General features: G+C 38.3%; 2 long non-coding RNA genes across 2 annotated transcripts; one reads left to right on the forward strand and one right to left on the reverse strand.

The window, feature by feature from the left end:
• The first annotated feature begins 3610 nt into the window (after nucleotides 1–3610).
• LOC133454566 (uncharacterized) lies at nucleotides 3611–5841 on the forward strand. Its single transcript, XR_009783386.1, has 4 exons — nucleotides 3611–3661; nucleotides 3982–4057; nucleotides 4643–4853; nucleotides 5310–5841. It is a non-coding gene; the product is annotated as an uncharacterized LOC133454566 (long non-coding RNA).
• A 3666-nt stretch (nucleotides 5842–9507) lies between these two features.
• LOC133454567 (uncharacterized) lies at nucleotides 9508–10583 on the reverse strand. The gene is made up of 3 exons (XR_009783387.1): nucleotides 10533–10583; nucleotides 10137–10212; nucleotides 9508–9639 (listed from the first exon to the last, which is right to left on the reverse strand). It is a non-coding gene; the product is annotated as an uncharacterized LOC133454567 (long non-coding RNA).
• Between the last annotated feature and the right edge of the window lie 5280 nt (nucleotides 10584–15863).

Below are 15863 nucleotides of genomic sequence, written 5' to 3' on the forward strand. Positions count from 1 at the left end.
GATCCGTTTCAATATCATTTGAGTGAATATTTCTTTACTCTGAGGATACTTACTTTATCTGTCGAGGTCTTCTATCACTTCTTTGGACCTCTGGTTGACTTTTCACATAGCAGCATATTGTTTTATGGTAGGACGATGGGCCCCACACAGCCCTCCACCTTTTATAATACATCCATGCCCTCCACCCATCACTCTAGATCAGGGGTCGGCAACCCGCGGCTCTAGAGCCACATGCGGCTCTTTAGCGCCGCCCTAGTGGCTCCCTGGAGCTTTTTCAAAAATGTCTGACCTTTTTTTCCTTTTTTTCTTCTTTTTTTCCTCTTTTTTTCTTCCTTTTTCCTTTCCTTTTTAATCTCGACATTTCAACTTTTTTCACGAAATTTTGACTTTTTTCTCGACATTTTGACTTTTTTCTCAATATTTCGACTTTTTTCTCAAAATTTTGACTTTTTTCTCAACATTTCAACTTTTTTCGAGAGATTGTGGTCCAACATTAATCTTGACATTTCGACTTTTTTCTCTGAATTTCGACTTATTTCGCAACATTTTCGACTTTTTTCTCGAAATTTTGACTTTTTTTTAATCGACATTTCGACTTTTTTCTCGAAATTTTGACGTTTTTCTCGACATTTCGACTTTTTTCTCGAAATTTTGACTTTTTTCTCGACATTTCGACTTTTTTCTCAAGATTGTACTTCAACATTAATCTTGACATTTCGACTTTTTTCTCTGAATTTCGACTTATCTCTCGACATTTTCGACTTTTTTCTCGAAATTTTGACTTTTTTCTCGACATTTCGACTTTTTTCTCGAAATGTTGACGTTTTTCTCGACATTTCGACTTTTTTCTCGAAATTTTGACTTTTTTCTCGACATTTCGACTTTTTTCTCGACATTTTGACTTTTTTCTCAAGATTGTACTTCAACATTAATCTTGACATTTTGACTTTTTTCTCGAAATTTTCACTTTTTTCTCGACATTTCGACTTTTTTCTCGAAATTTTGACTTTTTTCTCGACATTTCGACTTTTTTCTCGAAATGTTGACGTTTTTCTCGACATTTCGACTTTTTTCTCGAAATTTTGACTTTTTTCTCGACATTTCGACTTTTTTCTCAAGATTGTACTTCAACATTAATCTTGACATTTTGACTTTTTTCTCGAAATTTTCACTTTTTTCTCGACATTTCGACTTTTTTCTCGACATTTTGACTTTTTTCTCAAGATTGTACTTCAACATTAATCTTGGCATTTCAACTTTTTTCTCTGAATTTCGACTTATCTCTCGATATTTTTGACTTTTTTCTCGAAATTCTGACTTTTTTCTCGACATTTTGACTTTTTTCTCGAAATTTTGACTTTTTTTCGTCATTTCGACGTTTTTCTCAAGATTGTACTTCAACATTAATCTTGACATTTCGACTTTTTTCTCGAAATTTTGACTTTTTTCTCAACATTTCGACTTTTTTCTCGACATTTCGACAGTGCGTAATAATTCCCCCAGTTATAACTAATATAGATATATGCAGCATGTGTTGCCTTCATTCTAAGGCTTATACAAGACTTTTCATTTTTTGCAGCTCCAGACATATTTGTTTTTTGTGTTTTTGGTCCAATATGGCTTTTCAACATTTTGGGTTGCCGACCCCTGCACTAAGGGGTCACAAGCCAGAGCCGTCATAGTGTCGCTCTCAAGCCCAGATAAATGGGAACGTTATGTCAGGAAGGGCATGAAATCAATCTGCAGAATGTGGTGACTCTTAAGTGGGAAAAAAATGAAAAAGTTGTTTTTACTCAAGAAACAAAGTGGATGGTTTACTTCTCCCACTGAGAAAAATATCCAGCACAGTCCAGACATGAGGTCATTTAAAAGCATGAATTGTGCATATTCTTAAACATTGCTGGCAATAAAAACACACATTTTGGCTTTTCTTGTTAAAAATAATGATTTCAGTGGAAACAAGTGCAGCAGTCTTGCTTTTGCCGACTCGTTATCACTTGACCCCACCTGGCTTTTACAAACTAATGATGCAAAGTTGCCTCAAATGGGAACGCTGCAACTTTTGGCAGCTTCTGTATGTGAGCTTGAATCATTGTTAACAAGTTTAGGTGAAGAGAGCAGTATTTTTGTGTTTTTACGCCACACCAGATCATATGTTTTCACATGGGATCCTGATACAACCATCCCAGTCCACCTGGGCTTGGCACCGGTACCTGGAGTTGGTGGAGTTGGCGTGGGAAATGTGAAGGGCAGGATCTTCCCCTTCAGTCTGCACCCACAGTCCCTGTAAAAACATTATAAGTTGAATAATTGCTGAATATTTTAAATGTTGCAAAAGATGCCTCCTTAACCAGCTGTTTCCATTCATACATGAGTAAATAAGTATCAGTCTGCATGAACATTTTAAGCTAAAGAGCATTATAAAGACACTAGGAATGGGTGATATTTTACCGTTCACGATATACCATCAAAGAAATTCCCCACGGTAAGAATTTATCATCTCACGGTAAAAACGATAAATTCCCGTTGATGATGTTTTTGTGTAAAGCTGATTTATGGTTCTGTGTTAAATCCACGCACAATGATAACGATAAATTGAGGAAATGAGCCTGAAAGAAAGAAAGAAAGAAAGAAAGAAAGAAAGAAAGAAAGAAAGAAAGAAAGAAAGAAAGAAAGAAAGAAAGAAAGAAAGAAAGAAAGAAAGAAAGAAAGAAAGAAAGAAAGAAAGAAAGAAAGAAAGAAAGAAAGAAAGAAAGAAAGAAAGAAAGAAAGAAAGAAATGAGCACGAAAGAAAGAAAGAAAGAAAGAAAGAAAGAAAGAAAGAAAGAAGCAAGAAAGAAAGAAAGAAAGAAAGAAAGAAAGAAAGAAAGAAAGATATGAGCCTGAAAGAAAGAAAGAAAGAAAGAAAGAAAGAAAGAAAGAAAGAAAGATATGAGCCTGAAAGAAAGAAAGAAAGAAAGAAAGAAAGAAAGAAAGAAAGAAAGAAAGAAAGAAAGAAAGAAAGAAAGAAAGAAAGAAAGAAAGAAAGAAAGAAAGAAAGAAAGAAAGAAAGAAAGAAAGAAAGAAAGAAAGAAAGAAAGAAAGAAAGAAATTAGCAAGAAAGAAAGAAGGAAATAAATGAGCAAGAAAGCAAGAAAGAAAGAAAGAAATGAGCAAGAAAGAAAGAAAGAAAGAAAGAAAGAAAGAAAGAAAGAAAGAAAGAAAGAAAGAAAGAAAGAAAGAATTCATCAATTTAATTGCTGTAGTTTAGTATTTAGTACGGAGCCCCCGAGTGGCCACTGGAGGAAAAAAAAAATAAAGAACGCTAACTCGTGCCCTCGATATCCTAACTCGTGCCCTCGATATCCTAACTCGTTCCCTCGATATCCTAAATCGAGGGAACGAAATAATTATTTCGAGGGAACGAATTAAGTATTTCGTTCCCTCGAAATAATTATTTCGTTCCCTCGATTTAGGATATCGAGCGAACGAATTAAGTATTTCGTTCCCTCGAAATAATCATATTAGAAATCGAAATACAATTTCGTGATTAAAGTCTAGATCTCTGGCCCATCAAAGCCAGTGAGGAGAGACGGACATGCAGCTGTTTTATAATAGATCCATGCATGCATGCAGCAGCAGCAGCAGCACCGGGACCAGCTACAACATCTTGGAGTGGAAGGTACGTTTCTGAAGTTATGCAACTATATTCCTATGTGTGATAAGTGTTTTAAATAAATATCTTAAAGCCCATTCTTGTATTCTGAACCTTGTTACCAACCTAACATAAAGCATATGAGGCTAACGTTGGCTAAAACGGTGAAATGCTATTTTTAATGTTACTGTTTACAACTATTTCCAGGGTTAGCAGGGATGTAAAGCCTCTCAAAACCAACATGAAATAACGTGCAAATCTTCCCTCAGAGCAGTGTTGTTTTGTTGTAACAATTTTGTTGCTAAATGATCAAAACGAGACATAAAGCACCCGTTTCATTCATTTAGGGGCCGTCTATGTGCTGGAGTTAACAGTGGCTGCAACGCTCTGACATCCACGTTGACATTATACAGCAATCTTACAGTAAGTATCAAGAAGTTCTTGTATTTCAGGCTTGTGAAGCTAAAGTTAATATTATTTACTTTATTAAGTCTTATTCTAGCCTACGTTTGACAAGAAACACGTTCTTATATCACATCACTAGCTTTTACTGTGTGCAGTCAGAGTTTAATACTGTGCTTAATGTGTTTACAATATGTAAATGTGATGCTTTTGAGGAACTATTTTAAATAAGGCATACTGTTGCTGAAAAGGAATGACACTTAAAACTGTTTACAACTTCTCCCAGCTCTCTTCTAACATAATCTGTTTATCAATACAAACTACTCAATTTTTTCATTATACTATACTATACTGATGATTATCAATTTAAAAACTAATTTTGATCATCATTTTATGAAAGCACCAATTATCATCCCGACAATATTGTTAAAATAAAGGTGTTTGGTCAAGAGGTATTTTGCTCATATACTGTATAATTGACTAAATGAATTATGTAACCTCATGTGACTCTTTTAAAGGACTACAATCCACCAGAACATCGGTTCCTTGGACTGGGCAAAAATGTCAATCACCGTGATAAATTTCCATGCTTGTGTTTTTGCGCAGCAACCACACAGATTCTTTTGCCGGAGTCCGAAGTTTCATCTATGGACGCAGCACCACAAACCAGCTGATTGAATCGTGGTGGGGGATCCTGAGGAAACAAAGTGCACAGTTTTGGATCAACGTTTTCCAAACCCTCTAAGATGACGGCTACTTCTCTGGTGATTTCTTGGATAGGAGCCTGATCCAATTCTGCTTCCTAAACCTTGTTCAGGTAGGCCTGCAAAATCATTATGTCGGTACCCCTGTCATTCTCTCCTTCATTCACCTGTACCGATTTAGAGAAAGTTTAATAGGAAAAAATGGGATAACATGATTTTTCTCTTTGCTTTACTTTACTTGTAGAGTTTGATTTTCGCAGTGTGGTGTAAGAACAACACACACACACACACACACACACACACACACACACACACACACACACACACACACACACAGTGTTTTAAGTGCACTGGTGTAGGCTACTGCTCACGGTGAGGGTTGTTAAGACTATCCAACAATTAGCAAACTAAATAGCCTATAAATGAACTGACATATTGGCATTCCTACAACAACAAAAACATGTATTTCATTTATACTTGTATGTATAGCCTATTTCTATGTACAGTAGCCTATTGTATGTATGATGAATTAAACTTCAGCTTGTGTCTAATATTTTGTTTTTATGCAGGATGAACTTGACGAAGTCGTGAGAACCTGGAATTCACACAAGATAAGAGCAAAGGCAGCTGATGGTGTGATTGGAGGTCGGCGGATTTTGATGTACACACTTCCAGGCATGTTCGGCGCAGAGGACAATCTCAAGCCCATACACATGAATGAATTGGCCCTTTGTAGGGAGGAGTGCACCCCCAAAAGCCAATATACATGTGATGAAACTGTATTTGATCTCTGCTGTCTTCTGATGCAGGAAAAGGGATGGGATCCTCCTACAGATGCATTTTCCGCTGCTGAACTGTACACCTTATTAAGAACTGAAATACTGCAAAGTGTCTGAGGGTGGACAATTCTCTCTGCACAAAGAAGAATCATTTGTACTGTACAATACAGGACTGTCTCAGAAAATTAGAATATTGTGATAAAGTCCTTTTATTTTCTGTAATGCAAAAATGTCATACATTCTGGATTCATTACAAATCAACGGAAATATTGCAAGCCATTTATTATTTTAATATTGCTGATCATGGCTTACAGCTTAAGAAAACTCAAATATCCCATCTCAAAAAATGTGAATATTCTGGGAATCTTAATCAAACTGTAAGCCATAATCAGCAATATTAAAATAATAAAAGGCTTGCAATATTTCAGTTGATTTGTAATGAATCCAGAATGTATGACTTTTTTTTTTTTTTTTTTTTTTTTAAAATTGCATTACAGAAAATAAAGAACTTTATCACAATATTCTAATTTTCTGAGACACTCCTATTAGCCTCCTTGCGGCATGTGAGATGGACCCATGCATTTGGTTTGAATGGCATGTCGCGTGTACCAGTAACCAGTTTTTGTGCTGGAGGAGAGCAGGGAATACAACAGCTGTAAATAAGAATAGTTGATGTTTATAGGATTTCACTTCTGAGATCTTATTCCTATACCACAGTACCCTCAATCTGACTCTGTATTGCCCTCTTTGAACATTTCTGACCGCATTAAATCCTTGGTTGAGACAAAGTCCGACTTATTACCAACCTGAATTTGTGTAAGGTGTCCCGGAATTACCTTTGTTGCAGTGACAAATGTTATGTAATAGTATCAATCTGATAACTGATAACAATTGAATAAACATGCTGTATAAAAAAATCACAACAGCGCTTGCACTTTCTCCGGATGCTTAACCGGTTCGGAGTGTAAGAAATTAATGATCATGTTCTACCACTCTTTGATTGAAGTTGTCCTGACGTTCGCCATTATCTCCTGGTTTGGTAACATTATCTCCTGGTTTGGTAGCCTCTCACTAGGAGAAAAAGAGGCTGGAACATATTGTTAAAGTTGCCAGCAAAATTATTGGTGTTGCCCTCCCTGACTTTTTTATTATTGAGCTTTATTTTGAATATGCAAATTAGAAAGAACAATACTAAAAAGTAAAAAAAAAAAAAAAAAAGACAAGGCAGACCTCGCAGATCCACCAGCATATTCGAAAGGGAGTAGGATTGAAGTATATACTTATCAGGTCCTACCCCCAAATCTTATATTCATTTTTCCAAAATAGCAAGAGAATCAATGAGCTTACTTATAGAACACAAAAAAAAACATAATATAAGTCTATATATCAACATAACTATACATCCATTTACCAACATATCTACATATAACTATATATCCATATATATTAACAGAGATATATCCATACATAAATACTGTATGTATAATATATCACTATATATCCATATACATACATATACATATATATAACATGTTTCCATAATATTAATCTATATATCTACACATATTAAATAAATCTATATATATATATATATATCTACATTTTTATTCGCCCCTGTATTTTGAGAAAAAAGTTTCTTTATATCTTTTTTTAAATTGTGATGTGTTTTTACTTTGTTTTAGATCTATGCTCAGGCTGTTCCAAAGTTTTACCCCATAGGTAGACAGACAGAAGCTCTTTAGTGTTGTGCGTCTATTGATAATTTTGAAATTAAGTTGGCCCCTGAGGTTATAACCTCCCTCCCTTTCAAAGAATATCCCCTGTATATGTCCTGGTAGTAAGTTATTCTTGGCTCTAAACATTAGTTTTGCTGTATTGCAATTAACTAGATCTATAAATTTTAGTAATTTAGATTGTAAAAATAATTCATTTGTGTGGTCCCGGTAACCTGCATTGTATATTATTCTCACAGCTCTTTTCTGTAATATGCACAAGGAGTGAAGTGAGCTTCTGTATGTGTCCCCCCAAACCTCCGACTTGACCACTGTCTTTGGCAGGAGGGTAACATCCAAGGCTCAGGACATCCTACAGTGTCCTGACCATCCTCTCCATGCCCAGTTTGAACTCTTACCCTCTGGCAGGAGATTCAGATTGCCCAGTACCAGATCTAACAGACTGAAAAATTATTTTATAACTCACGCCATCACCAAACTTAATTTAAAACTCAAAAAATGAACAGCTGTGAACTCCACTCCCCACACTACATCCTCAGTCCCCCCCTTTGACTTAATGAATAGTTCAGAAAGACCATACAAGATATTAGTGTAACTTGTCTTTTATTAACAAATTATGAAAAACGGAACCCATATAGCCCTCACATAACAATTAAATATTTTTTTGGCTACATTAGTAAACTTGTAGTAAACTTCCCACCACCTTTTGTGCCTCATTTGGCTCAAACAAACATAGTTGACCTGCAACACATGACTGCGGTGGTTTGATACATTAAAAAGAGACATTTGTGTAAAATCACAAAAAAGAACATTTTCAAATTGAAAAATTAAAGCATTTAAAACCACTTGCAGATCCCTTCTGTAGTTAAAAAAAAAAGTATGGCATGACTGCACTTGAGAACTGCAACTACAAAAGGCATTTTTAAGGTACAAAACTAGCATTTTTGTAGTAATTGCAAATTGCACAACTGTGAACATATGAAGAAACATATAATGTGGAACATGTATTTCCATGGGAATACATTTATAGGGCTCTTGGTTACTGTACAAATACAGGAGACCTGAAGATAAACTGCACCTATCAAAACTTTCAAAATAAGTAAGTTGTAAACAGTAGTAAGTAGTTTTTTTTGTCAAATAAGTAAGACTTTGGACCAAACGAACGAAATGAGTGTCTGTTACAACACGACTAAACATGCTGTTATATCAATGATACAGGACGGTCTCAGAAAATTAGAATATTGTGATTTTCTGTAATGCAATTACAAAAGCAAAAATGTCATACATTCTGGATTCATTACAAATCAACTGAAATATTGTAAGCCTTTTATTATTTTAATATTGCTGATCAGGTTTACAGCTTAAGAAAACTAAAATATCCTATCTCAAAAAATTTGAATATTCTGGGAATCTTAAACTGTAAACCATAATAAGCAATATTAAAATAATAAAAGGCTTGCAATATTTCAGTTGATTTGTAATGAATCCAGAATGTATGACATTTTTTTTTTTTTTTTTTTAAAAATTGCATTACAGAAAATAAAGAACTTTATCACAATATTCTAATTTTCTGAGACAGTCCTGTATATTTCTGAAGTTTTTTGTGCATCAAGCAAGCCTTTTGCATCATTTTAGAAATGATGGCTTGGAAGCAGTATGGCCACAATCACGGTTGAGGGGCTGCATATTTTGTTACACAATGTCCATCACCCAGACGTTGCTGTCAAGAATTTCATCGAATTCAGCACGAAAGTCTGGGATATTTTCGTAGCAGTCAGGTAGCTCTAGGAACATTCCACATGTTCGTCCAATTGGACGTCTTGTGAAATCAGACATCACTGTGAACTCAACAGGTATACTGTGACAGAATCAAATCGGATCCTGTGCAGAATCTTAGAAATTTACCAAGTTTTGCTTCATCCAGTTCCCTAATATACCGTCTGAGATGATGTTCGACCTCTTTTTGCTTTGCCGTCATATCTGCTGGGAACTTCAACAGCCTTGACACCTTCTTAGTTGTTGGTTTGAGGTCGGTGTACATCTTGGTCAGCTTTTCATAATTCAGACTCATCTGTGATTTTGTGATGTCCCTCCAACAATCAATTACAAACTTTGGCTTTTGCACAAGTTCTTTGTGGGAAATCTCTTCCAGAATTCCTGGAAGGGCGTCTGCTGAGGCTCTTCTTCTGCATTCGTAGTTGTTGAGGACCTCCAAAAGGTCATCAGGTTCAACAGAGACCTCTGCATCTCAGTTGCCACAACATACCTTTTGCTCTTCCATTAGTGTGAGAGCTTCCTCTGGGACCCCGCGATCTCGTAGGAAATTTATCACGGTGATTGACATTTTTGCCCAGTCCAAGGAACCGATGTTCTGGTGGATTGTAGTCCTTTAAAAGAGTCACATGAGGTTACATAATTCATTTAGTCAATTATACAGTATATGAGCAAAATACCTCTTGACCAAACACCTTTATTTTAACAATATTGTCGGGATGATAATTGGTGCTTTCATAAAATGATGATCAAAATTAGTTTTTAAATTGATAATCATCAGTATAGTATAGTATAATGAAAAAATTGAGTAGTTTGTATTGATAAACAGATTATGTTAGAAGAGAGCTGGGAGAAGTTGTAAACAGTTTTAAGTGTCATTCCTTTTCAGCAACAGTATGCCTTATTTAAAATAGTTCCTCAAAAGCATCACATTTACATATTGTAAACACATTAAGCACAGTATTAAACTCTGACTGCAAACAGTAAAAGCTAGTGATGTGATATAAGAACGTGTTTCTTGTCAAACGTAGGCTAGAATAAGACTTAATAAAGTAAATAATATTAACTTTAGCTTCACAAGCCTGAAATACAAGAACTTCTTGATACTTACTGTAAGATTGCTGTATAATGTCAACGTGGATGTCAGAGCGTTGCAGCCACTGTTAACTCCAGCACATAGACGGCCCCTAAATGAATGAAACGGGTGCTTTATGTCTCGTTTTGATCATTTAGCAACAAAATTGTTACAACAAAACAACACTGCTCTGAGGGAAGATTTGCACGTTATTTCATGTTGGTTTTGAGAGGCTTTACATCCCTGCTAACCCTGGAAATAGTTGTAAACAGTAACATTAAAAATAGCATTTCACCGTTTTAGCCAACGTTAGCCTCATATGCTTTATGTTAGGTTGGTAACAAGGTTCAGAATACAAGAATGGGCTTTAAGATATTTATTTAAAACACTTATCACACATAGGAATATAGTTGCATAACTTCAGAAACGTACCTTCCACTCCAAGATGTTGTAGCTGGTCCCGGTGCTGCTGCTGCTGCTGCATGCATGCATGGATCTATTATAAAACAGCTGCATGTCCGTCTCTCCTCACTGGCTTTGATGGGCCAGAGATCTAGACTTTAATCACGAAATTGTATTTCGATTTCTAATATGATTATTTCGAGGGAACGAAATACTTAATTCGTTCGCTCGATATCCTAAATCGAGGGAACGAAATAATTATTTCGAGGGAACGAAATACTTAATTCGTTCCCTCGAAATAATTATTTCGTTCCCTCGATTTAGGATATCGAGGGAACGAGTTAGGATATCGAGGGCACGAGTTAGGATATCGAGGGCACGAGTTAGCGTTCTTTATTTTTTTTTTCCTCCAGTGGCCACTCGGGGGCTCCGTAATTTAGTATCTTTTACAGCAGTGATTTGGCTCCAAAGACTGAATGTGCTGATAGATTTATAGTTACAAAGGTGGAGTTGAATTGGTATTTATTTTATCGTCATTTTTATCGTTATTGGGATAAATGCCAGAAATGATCGTGATACATTTTTTAGTCCATACCGCCCATCCCTAAAAGACACTCAATCAAGAAAAAAGGAAGAGAAACTGGAACACAATGAGACCCTGACGTAGTATTGATTTATAGGGGTGAACTGTATCAGGACACAGTCTGTGGTAGATAACACTTCCTAAGAGACGTTAATGATTATGTGGCATTGATCACGTTTGTGTTACCAGAGTTGAGCTAAGAGGTACGACGGAGTATTAGGGCCAAACTAAGACAAAAAAAATTGGAAATTACGAGAATGAAGTCATAATATAATGAGAATAAAGTCGTAAAATTACGAGAATAAAGTCGTAATGTTGCGAGAATAAAGTCGTAATAGAATAAAGTCGTAATATTATGAGAATAAAGTCGTAATATTACGAGAATAAAGTCGTAAAATTACGAGAATAAAGTCGTAACATTACGAGAATAAAGTCGTAATATTACGAGAATAAAGTCGTAAAATTACGAGAATAAAGTCGTAACATTACGAGAATAAAGTCGTAATATTATGAGAATATAATTTATGAGAACTCTAACACGAAGAGCTTCTTCTCCCTGTGTTAAAATGAGGAATATTGAGCATCTTGTGAAGTTATATTTATATATTTATAATATATTACGACTTTATTCTCGTAATATTATGACTTTATTCTCGTAATTTTACGACTTTATTCTCGTAATATTATGACTTTATTCTCGTAATTTTACGACTTTATTCTCGTAATATTATGACTTTATTCTCGTAATTTTACGACTTTATTCTCATTACATTATGACTTTATTCTCGTAATTTCCTTTTTTTGTTTTTTTGTTTGGCCCTAATACTCCGTCGTAAAGAGGCGAGCACGTTTGTTACTGCAGTGGAAATGAAGGATCAAGAGGTTCAGCTCTCTGCACAGAACAAACACGCCCGAGCTTTCATGCAGTTTGGGAGGATGTAACAGTGGGAGGCGTCACTGGAAAATCGGCTTTGATCATCCTTTGAAAATAGAAAAACAAATAAATAAAGCAATAAAACAAAACAACAAAAAAATAAAAAATAAATCAATGCCGCAGACCTGTGTGGAGGATTAGATTTCAGACCCCAATTCTTTGCTGGAGTTGTTTTCACCTCAGGGAGCAAAAAGGGAATCGTGTTCACACTGATTTAGTTTGTGTGCAGCACTCTGAGAGAAGCTGAGGGCGGCAGAGACACTGATCATATCAGGAGGTAAGTTTAGGCACGGAAGCCGTATTTAATGAACGTACAGAGATGTGTTTGAACAATATTACATGGATAAGGCGACGAGGGGCTTTGAAACTTCATTTTTGAAGAGAAGTAAACACAGAGCTCAAGATGAAGACATTCAAACCATGCTGACAATTATGGGATGCCGCACAGAGCTTTTCACGTTGCCCCTGATGACGTCTCTAAAACTCAGAAGATCAGAAGTGTAAGCACTAATCCTCTTTGATCTGAGTGTATAGAGGTATCCAGCCCTCAACGAACAAAACAAACTGAATTTACTGAATCGCTGTCATCGCTGAGAGACTAGTGGCCGTTGTAAGTGGAGCTGTTCTCCCTGGAGCGCTGTTATCAGTCCAGCTGTTATCAGTCCAGCTGTTATCAGTTCCAGCTGTGACTCACAGGAAGTTACTTTCTCCTTAAAAGCCCATTATTGTTGTGAAAACAGTAGCGGCAGAGTTTTCATCCTAATGAAGAGACCTAACAGGACAGTTACTTGTGATATTTTACTGCTATAGGCAGTACTTGAGTTGTAAAAAAAATCAGGGGGGATGGTGGATTTTATCATATGGGGACAGATAATTTGTGCTGATTACAAATAATATAATATATTATAGCAGTGACCAAAACACCTGCAGAAATACTGCAGAAATGACATAGCAGCAGCTAAATGCAGCCTTCTGTAAGCTTTAAATTATGGAGGATTTTTTGTGCCAAAATTAAATTAATAAATACATCATAAATTAATTAAAATGGGAATTAAATATATAATTAATTAATTAAATGTGTCATTAATTAATTAAAATTAGAATGAAATATGTCATTAATTATTTAAAATACAATTCATTTTAAGTAAAAATATATATTTATTATTTCAGCATTTAATTAATTAATGACACATTTAATTAATGATTTTGTGTTGCTGAATCATGAAATGTAAATGTAAAACTGTCAGTTTCACTCGTCAAACTCAGTGGGCGGAGCTAACGCAAATCTAATGATTCAGCAACACGAAATCATTAATTAAATGTGTCATTAATTAATTAAATGCAGTTTTACATTTCATGATTCACACGCAACACGAAATCATTAATTAAATGTGTCATTAATTAATGAAATGCTGAAATAATAAATATATATTTTTACTTAAAATAAATTGTATTTTAATTAATTAATGACATATTTCATTCTAATTTTAATTAATTAATGACACATTTAATTAATTAATGATATATTTAATTCCCATTTTAATTAATTAATGATGTATTTATTTATTTAATTTTGGCACAAAAAATGCTCCATATTAAATATCCACTGGGCTTACATCAAATACATCAAAACACAACAATAAAAAACTGTTTTCTGAACTTATCAATATGACTCTGTCCTTCACAGGATAAGTAAAATGGATCACTGCAAAAACTCTAAATCTTAACAAGAATATTTGTCTTATTTCTAGTTAAAATGTCTCATTTTAGTAAAAGAAATCTCATTACACTTAAAACAAGACTCATCACTGGAAAAAACGAAAGTTACGCCTGTAACTACGGTTCTATGAGTCCCGGATGACCGCCAGGCGGTGCTGTAAGCACTGGATATCTCCCCTCGCGCATGCGCATGTCGAGTACAATACCAACAATGTCACGTCACCCGTGACCCCTGCATGACCCCCGGAAGGGGTATATCTTCCGGGGTCAAGCATGGGATCGGCTCCTAGAATCTTCTCGCGAGCACGAGGATTCGGAGTGACCGGCAGGCCTGGCGGTCATCCGGGACTCATAGAACCGTAGTTACAGGCGTAACTTTCGTTCTATTTCGTCCCTACTGACCGCCAGGCGGTGCTGTAAGCACTGGATGACGAATACCAACAATGTCACATAGAATCCCGGTCACATACCTCACTGATCAGGGGCAGAAGGACCCGGGAGTAGAACCACGCCCAATGGTTGGGGAGTGGCGACATTGATCCGGTAAAACCTGGAGAACGTGTCCGGCGACGTCCACGAAGCTGCTGCGCAGATGTCCTCCAGAGGCACCCCCTTCAGGGCAGCCCAAGAAGCTGCGACGCTTCTGGTCGAGTGGCACCTCACCCCCACTGGTAAGGGGCGGCCACTGGCCCTGTAGGCGTGCTCGATGGTGTCCACCACCCAGTGGGACAGGCGCTGTCTAGAAATAGCGCGCCCCCTGTTAGGGCCACCATGACAGATAAAAAGCTGCTCCGACCGTCGCACAGGCGCGGTGGCAGCAACATAAGCAGTAAGGGCCCGTACGGGGCACAAAGGGCTTGGCCCACCCTCCGCAGGCTCGGGGTCGAACCGGGCAAGCTGGATAGGCCGATTAGCATGATCGCGTGGCAGGACCTTGGGCAGGAACGCCACGTTCGGCCACAACGTAGCCCCTGAGCCATCCGGGTTCCACCTCAGGCAGTACCCGCTGACTGACAGGGCATGTAACTCACTGACTCGCTTTGCTGACGTCATAGCGAGGAGAAAAGCCGTCTTCATAGAAAGACACTTCAGGTCCACCTGGGCCAAGGGCTCAAAAGGTGGAGAAGAGAGGGCACCTAGTACCATAGACAGGTCCCACACCGGGGCCCTTGGGGTCCTCGGGGGGCGCAGCCTCAGAGCCCCCCTAAGAAAGAGAGAAACCAGCCGGTGGCACCCCACGGTGGCATTCTCGACCAGGGCATGTCGTGATGAAATGGCCGCCACGTACACCCGTAAGGTGGACTGAGCACGGCCATCATCCAGGAGGGACTGAAGGAACTCCAGGATCGTGGCCACAGGGCAAAGCATAGGGTCCTCTGCCCTGTCCGCACACCAGGCAGAGAATCTCCTCCACTTGCACTCATACTGGAGGCGGGTGGAGGGCGCACGAGCGTTCAAGATGGTAGCCCTGACGGGCTCAGTACAGCTTGACACTAACGGGTCGGGCCCTGCAGTGGCCAGACCCAGAGTTGAAGGCGACGGGGGTCGGGATGCCAAATCCGACCCCCCAGCTGGGACAGAAGGTCCCTCCGGTCGGGTAGGCGCCATGGCGTGCCGCAGCAGAGCCTCCGGAGTAGTGGGAACCATGGTCTCCCCGGCCAGAAGGGGGCCACCAAGAGGAGCCTGTGATCTCTCTGGAGGACCCTCTGCAACGTCGGAAGGATTAAAGGTAGTGGGGGGAACGCGTACAGGAGCCCGTCGGGCCACTCGTGCCCTAGGGCATCCTGACCCAGAGGACTGGTCTCCTCTGTCCAGGAGAACCAGAGGGGGCAGTGAGCCGAGACGCCCGAGGCGAAAAGGTCCACCACCGCTCTGCCGAAGAGGACCCAAATCATCCCCACTACCTCCGGATGAAGCCGCCACTCTCCTGGGGGAGGCTTGTGTCGGGACAGGAAGTCTGCCACCTGATTCCTGACCCCTGGCAGGTATATCGCCCGCAGGCTGAGGAGGCGAGGAGCGGCCCACGTCAGAAGGCCCCGGGACACCTGCAGCAGCTGTGCAGACCCGGTGCCCCCCTGGTGGTTGATCTGGGAGACAGTGGACACATTGTCCGACCGAACCAGTA

This window comes from Cololabis saira, chromosome 11, assembly GCF_033807715.1.
Source record: "Cololabis saira isolate AMF1-May2022 chromosome 11, fColSai1.1, whole genome shotgun sequence".
Taxonomy (NCBI): Eukaryota; Metazoa; Chordata; class Actinopteri; order Beloniformes; family Belonidae; genus Cololabis; species Cololabis saira.